This window comes from Lethenteron reissneri, chromosome 34 (assembly GCF_015708825.2).
Source record: "Lethenteron reissneri isolate LAM-NWPU_2019-01 chromosome 34, ASM1570882v1, whole genome shotgun sequence".
Classification (NCBI taxonomy): Eukaryota; Metazoa; Chordata; class Hyperoartia; order Petromyzontiformes; family Petromyzontidae; genus Lethenteron; species Lethenteron reissneri.
Genome location: NC_083812.1, coordinates 14,768,028 through 14,777,225, shown reverse-complemented (window position 1 = coordinate 14,777,225; position 9,198 = coordinate 14,768,028).

The window sequence follows — 9,198 nt, the reverse complement described above, 5'->3', positions numbered from 1 at the left end:
CATTTAGAATCAACAACATGCGCTTACAGTATTTGGCTGCTGTGCGTTTCCACTTGATATCAGCCACTTTGTTGAGCTCGCATTTGTGAGAGCCAGGTCGTTTCTGATAAAGAGCTACATAGCTCAGTGGGCTTTACCTGGTAAACTAAAAATAAATAGCTTAGTTTGGCATGCACGTTGAACTTATTTCACGCCGTACGTAGCCAACCGTGCTTATCGGAGGTACGGGGGAAGGACAACAAACGAAACACAAAAACGCAGTTCTAAAGAAATTAGTTTTCGAATCTAGTAAATTCAAAAGTGGGTATCTCCAGTGGCTTCCAATTATCGGAAGAAAGGGCGTTCCAGACGGACGTGGCGTTAGGTAGAGGTAGGGTTATTCGGGTCAGTGCGTGAACCAGGGCACATTTGTAACTGGATGACCACTTTATTCGTGCTATTGTTACGGTAAATGCGAGTGACTATATTAATGATTAGTTAGGGTTAGAAGTAGGTTAGTACCAGTAGTTGGTGTAGTCGTTGTTTAAGGATAGGGCATGGCTAGTTTTTATAGGTAAGTTAATCTAATCGGTTATGGATATAATAGAGCGTGAATACCAGTGGATGGTTAAATAGTTGGTTGAGGGTAGAGGTTGAGTGAGTGAGAGAGCTCGTACTCATGGTGAGCTGACTTAGTTACAGAGTGAGCCGAGTTAGGGGTAGGGTTCGTGTCCGTGGTTATGTGACCATTTACTTCGTGTGCGGTGTGTAAACATCAGCAAGAGGGCGAGTGAGCTGGTAGACGAGGCTTCATGGGGCAGCATTTGGGTGCCCAGTTCAAATACCCGCCACTGTTATTGGTAGCGAGCGGCAATCGAATTCGGGTGGCCTGGTCACGTTGCTCTCCGTGCGCTAACCACTGCGCCACCGCTCCTGCTCCCACCCAGTCGTTGGCCGCTGCTCAAGCGAGGCTCGCGTTGACGGCTACTGCGCAGGGAGCTCGCAACCATGATTGGGTTGTTGTGATTATTATTATGTAACATTCAACCGCCACACGAAAGCCGCAACAATGATGCAGCGCGCAGCGCGCGGTAACAAGAGACCACACAAGCTCCAGCTCCCTCCTCACCTTGACCAGGGTCACAGTGGCCGCCTTGCATGTATGGGTGTCAGGGTGTGGATATGTTTGTGTAAGTGTGTGTATAGTGGGGAGCGGTAGTGTAGCGGTTAGCGCGCTGCGCTATGAACCTAGAGACCCGGGTTCCATTCCCGCTCACGGCCAACACCAGTGACGATTATCTGAACCGGTCCTGGGCCTTCCCTAGGTCGACTCAGCCTGAAATGAGTACCTGGTGCGGAGTGTAACCATCACCACGAAGGAGACAAAGGCGGCCGGGCGTTGTGCTGGCCCACCCACCCCCTCGTGTGCCGTGCCGGCCTTCATAGGTGCGCTCTAACAGCACTTGCCCCAACAGTCTGTTAAAAAAAAGTGTACGTTGGATCTTTGTCTTTGGATATGTATGTATGTACGTTTAACTTTTTTTTCTTCACCGTACGTAGCCAACCGCGCTACTCGGAGGTGCGGAGGACAGCAAACTGAACACAAAAAGCAGTTCTAAAGAAAATGAGTTGTAAATCTAGACGATTTAAAAGTGCACAGCTGCGGTGGCTTCCTACTATCGGAAAGAAGAGCGTTCCAGACGGCCACATAAGCGCATCTGAAAGCGCGCGATGCGGTGACCGCCGTCTTTGTTTGATGGCTGAGCCAGAAGCCGCTGCTGCGAGGATGATCTGAGTTCGCGTGACGATGGTTGATGCTCCTTGTACGAGATCAAAGATGTGTTGTGGGTAAATTGTGGCAAGCACTGCGTGTGTCATGAACGCAACCTTCTCTTCACCTTCCCAGTGACTTTCCTGCTTGAGTCAGTAACCAAACCTCAACCCCCGCACCCAAATGTTTCTCAGGGGAGAAGTGCGTGCGGTACCGCAAATCCACCGTTGTACTGTACTTCAACGCTCTCGCATTTACGCTGCACGCGCATTCTACCGGCCCGCGTTGGCCAGACTGGTTGCAGCGTGGTCAAATCGTTCCCACGACCCGCAAGGGGTGGGAAGTTCCTTATCCAGCAGTGGATTGACCGAAGTCTGCTCCATGAACAATGTGCATCCTGGCGCACCGGTCCTCATCCCTCCCAGCACCTCTGTAAAATAATATGTCTCTTGGCAGAGCCTCTGCGACAATTTGGCAGTTCCGCAGATTTCTAGCGGCAATTAGAGTGGCCTGTGGCCAGCGCAGCATTAAGAATTGGAGCCTGCCGCAGATAGCGAGGAAATGCACCTTCCACTCCTGGAGCCAAGCGCCTTCATCGCACGGGGCACACACTCCCTCAACCACTCACCCGCTCACCTACCCAGCCACTCAATAACTCATCCATCCACCCCACCCACTCGCTCACCTACTACTCACCTACCCAACCACTCAATAACTCATCCATCCACCCCACCCACTCGCTCACCTACTACTCACCTACCCAACCATTCAATAACTCATCCATCCACCCCACCCACTCGCTCACCTACTACTCACCTACCCAATAACTCATCCATCCACCCACCGACTCACACGCTCGCTCACCTTCCCACCGAATACTTAATTACTCATCCATTCACTCACCCACCCACTCACTCACCCGTTCATCCACCCACTTACTCACCCACTCACTCATGCATACACCCATTCATCCAATCAACCACTCAGCCACCCACTCACTCACCCGCTCAGTCACTCACCCACCCACCTCGGGCGATGTCGCTGAACAGGGGGAGCTGGTGCCCTTCCTTGTGCGGGAGCTCCCTCACTTTATCTTGACATTCCAAAGGCTCCCGGGACTCGACAATTGTCAGTCAAGGCGAAGCTGCAGACGATAAAGTTTTGCTATTCTAAAACAGCCACAGCTTGCAAAACCGTGATGGAGTCATTGGTGACCCCGTGCAATAGCAAGACGAATGGCAATGACTACGAATTATAACACACGCTGCTCTCGTGCAGAGCCGCTGGTTTAAAGGCCACCCCCCGCGTCGTTGGCAAATCTCAGGCCAGCGTCATGCGCGCATGCAACCAGCCACCCAGCTGATGCACCCCAGTTGGTCCCATCGCAACCAGCCCAGCGATTTGCACGGACGTCCTCTCGGGCGAGTTGTCGCCTGTGACTGAGAGCCGCGACATTGTCTGCGCGTGCGTGTCTATCTCTCTCTCCGTCCGTGTGTGGGTATGTCTGTCTCCGTTGTGTCTATCTGTCTCGGTGTTTTCGTGTCTGTATCTGCGCCCTTTGTCGTTGCCTCTCTCTGTCTCTTTATCTCTGTGTCCGTGACTCTCAGTGCCTCTCTCTGTCTCTCGGTTTCTGTGTCTCTCTCTGTCTCTCCCTGCGTCTCTCGCCGCGTCTCTCTACTGGACATCTGTGAAAAGAGCTTCATAGCTCATCGGATTCCTCCAATCTAAATGACAATTCTGATTCCATCTGTCCGCCCGTCTGCGTTTCCCTCCGCGTCTCTCTCTCTTTATGCGTGTCGGTGTTTTTTCTTCTGTCAAGGCCACGATGTTATTTTGACATCGTGGCCAGGCTCAAACGCTGCTTAGCTTCCGAGCTCTGACGAGTTTCGGTCGCGTCCGGGTGGTGTGGCCAGCAGCCACAATGCGCAACGCTTGCATACGTCACACATACAACACAGACAAAGATCCCCCGTATAGCCTTAACCGACTGTTGAGGCAAGTGCTGTTATCGAGCACATTATGAAGGACGTCACTGCGGCACACGAGGGGGTGGGTGGCCAGCAACACCCGACCGCCTTTGTCTCCTAAGTAGCGATGTTTACACACCGCACCAAGTACTCATTTGAGGCTGAGTCGACCTAAGGGCGGGAGGCCCAGGACCAGTTGCAATAATCGTCACCGGTGTTGGCCGTGAGCGAACTCGAGTCGCACGGTTCACAGCGCAGCGCGCTAACCGCTACGCTACCGCTCCCCACATACAACGACAAAGATCCCCCGTATAGCCTCAACAGACTGTTGGGGCAAGTGGTGTTAGCGAGTAGCACCTATGAAGGCCGGCACGGCACACGAGACACACACACACGTGGCCGAACTAGGAAGTTAGGATTCCAAGAGGCTATCTGGCAATGCACGCAGACAACGCAGTGCACTGCCTGCTGCGGTAGCATAGCCACGAGGTCGCCGCCACTCACGCGCGTGGGCGAATAGGTAGAAGCGCAGCCCCTGCAATTGCTTGCTCACGCCACTGCTGGCGAGAGGGCCTCCGCTACAGCGAGCTCTGCAGAGCCACTCTAGAGGGCATTTGGTCTGCTCTACCTCACTGGCCGGCTGTCTTGCTAGAGGCAGGCGTACCCACACTTTAGCCCACCGATCGACTCGCTATAAAATTCACGATGTAACACGATTTTTTTTCCCGCGGGTAGTAAGTGTTATTTTCTAATTGCTTATGCCTCAAAAGTATAGAACATGGCTATTATTCCCCAGAAACGTTGCTTTTGTGACCAGGACTTTACGTGAAGGAATGACACAAATGCACACCACGTTTTCTCATTGAAAATAGGTAAATTTCAAGAAATCACTGTCCTCGTCACAAAAGCAAAGTTTGTGGGGAATAATAACCAATTTCTGTACTTTCTATTTAAAGCTTTCGTGACTGCAGGGATTCATTTTCTTGGTTCTTTCGGTAAAATCACGTAGAAGGGAAATAGAAAAAACATCTTAAAATGTTTTATTTGTATGATTTTATTATAAAAATAAAACGTAATAAAATGTTTTATTTTTATTATTTTATTGTTTCCCTTCTACGTGACTTTACTGAAATAACATTTTCTGTACGTTTGAGGCATAAGCAATTAGAAAATAACGCTTACTACCCAGGAACAATTTTTATTATATATTTACTACACAGTGTTATTAATGGAGTGGATGATTAACTTTGCTTTTGAGTCCTGGTCACAAAAGCAAAGTTTGTGGGGAATAATAGCCATCGTCTGTACTTTTGAGGCATACGCAATTGGAAAATAACACTACCCAGGAACAAAAACAATGGTTTTGTTACACAGTAGCTATCAGAATCAAAATCTTTGTTAATGCTGAAGGAATCCGATGAGCTATAAAGCTCGTTTTCACAGATGTCCAGCAGAGGCGGGTGAGAACGTGACAATAACAAGCAGTACAAACACCACAAGAGTGGGGAGGGTCTAGGAAAGATAAACAAATGACTTGTTTAAAAATAGATGCAAATAAAACTAAAGATTTGTTTTATCTTGCCAGGTAGAGCCCACTAAGCTATTAGCTCCCTTTTCAGAAGCGATCTGGCCACACATAATAACCCAACGAAGTGGCTTATTATCACATGGAAATGTCTAGCAGCCAAATAATCTAAACGCACATTGTTTCTAAATGTGGGGGGGAAAATCGAAGGACCCGGAGAAAAAAATTGACGCGACCACGGGGAGAGAGAGAGAGACACGCAAACTCCAAATATAGAGCAGCAGCAGGCATCAGGGTTGGCATCGAACCTCCGACCTCCTACATACCAGACGGGTACAATAACGTCACCGTGGGGTCCCTTAATGAAAAAAAGAGTAGAGATACAGGAGGGGGTCGATTTAAGAATGTTATTTTCCTGCCACGGCAGGAGATCGAACCGACGACCTCAGGATCGCAGATCCAGTGCGATAACCACTCCACCACGGAACAGTAATTCACATTTGTAAATGACAAGACAACCCACAACAGAAACAGAGGCATCTAGCAGCAGCAAACATTGATGACTGTACCGTACTGATGAGTACTAATGAGGACGAAACCGGTCCGTCTTTGTTTCACCGCTACCGAAAATTTCTAGACTCTTTGAGTTAGCGGTCTGAAGTGTCTCTCAACGACACAATGGTAACACGTACAGTTCCTTTGAGCTTCCGTGCATTGTTAAATTTATCACGAAAATGGACAATACGGTTAATTTTACGCGCAGCTTTTCACGACCAATGTTACAATTCATAATGAGTTCATTTTGTGTTAGATCTCCGTGTGGGTGTCGTGCCAATTTGTGTCTAAACCCCCTCCACCACTTGACAGAGTCAATCAAATCAAGTTGTCACCCCATGGGCAAATATGCACCGACATTTGGTTTTGATTCATCAGCAAAAGCGGAGCAATGTTGAGAAGCGAGCAAGATCTTTAACTTTATTTTTGTATGTTCTTTAAAAAAATCAACATTACATCCAACATCATCATCGGCAGGCGTTAACACGCGCTCAACGTGATTGTTGACGTTTATTTGACTTGTTACAGGGATAATGTCCGCGCTCTTACCGAGAACTGCTGGGCCTTACCTGGTAAAATGAGGGCCACGGTAGCGAGATGTCAATTACCTCCCCTGGTATACAGGAGGTTGTGGCTTCAATCCCAACCCTGACGCCTGCTGTATGTTTGAGTTTGCGTGTTTCTCTCTTCCCGCGGTCGCGTGAAATTTTTCTCCGGGCCCTCCGGGTTTCCTCCCTCCACATTTACAATCAACATCACGCGTTTAGAGTCTGGCTACTGCTGTAAATGTCCACCGTGATGATAAGCCCACTTCGTTGAGCTATCGCGTGTGGCCAGGTTGCTTCTGAAATAGAAAGAGCTACATAGCTCAGTGGGCCTTAAGTGGTAAAATAACAAAAAACAATTGTTTAAGTTTTAAAACACATTCATGCGGAGGGAGCTGGTAGGAATGTTGGGTTGCTCGGTCAATGGCCAGGGTCAACGGCGGCGTGGTGTATTCCGCAAATATGCCCGAATGTGAGGGCAGGCACAAGCCGGCGTGAGTAGGTTAAACGTTGAGTTTTATAAGGGCACCACGGGGTGACCAGCCCCTCCCCACCCAGCCCCTCCCCTCCCACCCCCCACCCGGCCCCACCCTCCCCACTCAGCCCCTCCCCACCCAACCCCTCCCCACCCTCCCCACCCAGCCCCTCCCCACCCTCCCCTCCCCACCCAGCCCACCCTCCCCATCCTCCTCTCCCCACCCAGCCCCTCCCTCCCCACCCAGCCCCACCCCTACCATTTTTGGATGCACGACGGACGGACACAATAATCCCCTGTGGGCTGCTGGAACCAGGTGGTTCCTACCAGTATAAACAAAAATGAGTTTAGAACTCACCACCGCCGTGACGCAGACGTGTGGTGCCGTAACTGTTTCCTCTTCAACTCCCTGCGCAGTCACCACCGAAGTGGGGCGGGAAGCTTGCGTCACCGACAGCCATCAGACCCTGCGGTAACTGTGATGATCGAGCCGCATCGCGGCAGAGTACTACGGCGCACTCCGGAACACCGGGACGTTTCAAAACGCGTGGCGATGACTCCCTCCGACGTTGCGCAATGTGCAAGGCCGTCAACGTGGCTGTCACCGTGTCATCTCGGCGCTTTATGAAATCATTCATTTCATTTTGATGTTGAGCTAAGGAGCCGTACGTAAATGACGTCACGCTGTTTTGGACGATTTTTGACCCCCCCCCCCCCCCTCGTCACACGGCGTGACAAAAAGTCAGATATGACGTCACAACGCTCTGCTCCCCCCCCCCAAAAAAATAAAACATTCTTCAAATCGATTTAAACTATTTTCATTGTAATGCGTATTTAATGTGGCGCTGCACTCTGCTGTTGTAGGAGAAAACATTTAATAAAAAGTATGTTTAATTAAGTAGAACGTGTTGTCTATATTTATTTAAAGTTGCACATTTTTATGTAACGTCACATTTCGCAACCCCCCCCCCCCCCCTCGTCACACATCGTCACAAATATCTGACCCCTCCCCTCTCCTAGATGCGTGACGTCATTTATGGACGGGCCCTAAGATATGGGGACCACAATGCACTTCTTCAGGAATTCCTAGTGGTTGTTTGCATAATGCAGAAAGGCTGAGTGATATTTCAACGTCTTTATTTGTGGCGTATGGGAATCGTGGTGATGCCTACAGCGTGCAGTGACGCTGTAATGTGTACTTAATATGAAGCGATGATTAAAATTACAGTCAGAGCCCCGGTTCACGTCGGGGATGGCTTCCTGACAGGTTGCGACGACGAATTTTGAAACGTCACTCAAAGCGATGTACAGGGTAGTCGTCGTAGTAGTGGGGGGTGGTGGTGGTAGTAGTAGTCGTAGTAGTCGTAGTAGTAGTAGTGGGGGGTGGTGGTGGTGGTGGCGGAGGGCGGGGAGGCGACGGACAACGAGGCAGGACGGACGATGCTGTCAACGACGTAAGTGTGGGGCTTGAGGCGACGCAGATCACGTGGAGGCAGTCGTACTTAATAATAAAGCGACAACGCATTTGCGAAACGACGGAGAAGGGGGAGTCGTAAATTGGTGTATCCCTGTAGCACGAACATGGACAGGCGTTCACCTGTCCATTTCCTTATCACGGCTTATTGTCCTTCCCCCGCACCTCCGATTAGCGCGGCTGGCTACGTACGGCGCGAAAGAAGTTCAACATGCACACGGCACACACGTACGCACAGGACACACGCACGCACAGCACACACGCACGCACATGACACACGCACGCACAGCACACACGCACGCACAGCACACACGCACAGCACACACGTACGCACAGCACGCACGCACAGCACACACGTACGCACAGCACACACGCACAGCACACACGTACGCACAGCACACACGCACGCACAGCACACACGTACGCACATGACACACGCACGCACAGCACACACGCACGCACAGCACACACGCACAGCACACACGCACGCACATGACACACGCACGCACAGCACACACGCACGCACAGCACACACGCACAGCACACACGTACGCACAGCACACACGCACGCACAGCACACACGTACGCACATGACACACGCACGCACAGCACACACGCACAGCACACACGCACGCACAGCACACACGTACGCACAGCACACACGCACGCACAGCACACACGCACGCACAGCACACACGTACGCACAGGACACACGCACAGCACACACGCACAGCACACACTTACGCACAGGACACACGCACGCACAGCACACACTTACGCACAGCACACACGCACGCACAGCACACACGTACGCACAGCACACACGTACGCACATCCCGACTCCGAACCGATCCCGAGGAGCGTCTCCGAAAAAGTGCCGCGCGAGAGACGTTCACCGCCCAGCGGT